The sequence below is a fragment of the Acartia tonsa genome, chromosome 4 (assembly GCF_053477335.1).
Source record: "Acartia tonsa isolate MP-2025a chromosome 4, ASM5347733v1, whole genome shotgun sequence".
NCBI classification, from domain to species: Eukaryota; Metazoa; Arthropoda; class Copepoda; order Calanoida; family Acartiidae; genus Acartia; species Acartia tonsa.
Window position 1 is genome coordinate 41,793,577 of NC_137263.1, and position 1,880 is coordinate 41,795,456.

Below are 1,880 nucleotides of genomic sequence, written 5' to 3' on the forward strand. Positions count from 1 at the left end.
ACAATAGACGGATTGATGATCATTTACAGAATCTGAACCAAACCTGGCCGGTATTGTCAATATCTTTTTCTCTTCTATGCATCAAAATTTACGTCATTCTGTCTATAACAAGTTTTGAAAAATGCCTTGCAGGAGAAATGTAATTTTTCAGTTTCTATTACAGATAGATGATTGAAATTTCTTATGAAGATTGCTATGTGCATCTACTTTATAAATAATTTTGAAAAATATGATAATCTAGTCTGCTATTATTAAATAATTTTAAATCTTGTAAAAATTTCCAAAACTAATGAATAAAGCATGTAAATAGACCACTACACAATTTTATTTGATCTAATGTTCACCATACAAAAAAGTAATATTACATTATGTATTAGTTAATAGTTGCAAAACAAGGATGACAACATCCATAAAGCGAAGCACTGAAACGGTAGGACAAACGGACATTAACACTTGTATAGTGTCTAAACTGAATAATCAGAATATAAAAGTATAAGAGTCGAAGCAAAATTGTAAGTAAATTTGTTGAAAAACTGCTTGATACAGGATAACGTTTATGGACATACTTACATTTTTAGGACTTGATCATAGAGTTGCTTCGCTTATTATGTTCTTCTTTGTTGTCCCAGGAATCAATATACCAAAAATCAGATCAAAGGGATAATTAGATCAAATAAAAATTTGTTGTTAAAAAAGGAGAAAAATCAACATGTTTAAAATGGACATACGGACATTCTGGTAATGATTATAGAGTTGCTACGCTTTCTAAATCGTACCTAACTACTACAGGAATCATCATGCAAAGTTTGAAATCGATAGGACAATTCTAACATGCCTAAATAATGAATAAAAGCTATCTATCTCGGACGGACGGACGTACGGACCGACCCTAATTATAGAAAAGCTTCGCTTTTAAAAAGAAATTCTCCATCATTTTTAAGTAGGAAATAGATGATATAATTGAAAAACATTATTATAAGTATGTACAATTATCAAAATAGTTAAAACTTGCTTCAATTTTATTGTCGTTTATTAAAAGTGCCAAAAATTTCAATTTATATAAGTACCAAAAAACCTTATATATGAATTGTTTTGTGAGTTGAATATAATACGCGGCATTAGTCATATTATTGCGCAAACCAGTCGTCTGCTTCTTTCCCCCGCAAATGTTGTGTGTGTGTGAATCTGAATTTTACTTAGAATTATGTGTTTGTTTGATAGTTATTACTGCCGCTACACCGCCATTCAGATTTGTTTCGAGGTGGGGGATATAAAAATAAACATTTTTTAGATTAGTTTTTGTACTTTACTTGTTATGTTTTTGTGAGGTATGCCTGAACTAGTTTCTTAATATTTTTCTTAACTAATATATCTGTCTCAAAAATCAATATTTTATAGAAAATATTAACCCGTTAAGGACGTTTATTACAAATTTTACTTTTTTATGGCTGTGGGGCTTATTTTACCCATATTATTGATTCGTGAATATTTTTATTTTAGTTGTGAAGATAATTAATTAAATGAATAAGTTATATTTATAATATTGCTATATTAAAAAAATACTGTTTAATTGTATGTTGAAAAGGCCATTACGAAGCACATAATTAAGTTTTGAAAACAGGATTATAATGTTAATTTATTTTTGCTATTTTTCTTGTTTTATTATAATGTTTATCTTTGTTGGGGCCATTTTAAATAAGCTTATGCGTTCTGAAAGAAAATGCATGAAGCATTCTGAATTATTAAGATATAATTTCTAAAAGAATCTTCTAGGTAGTTATTATTTTATAATTGTAAAGGATTTAAGAGAATTACCTAATTGTAATAGGAAAAGAAAAATAAAAGACGTTTTTAGTTTTACGTATCATTATTTTATTTTC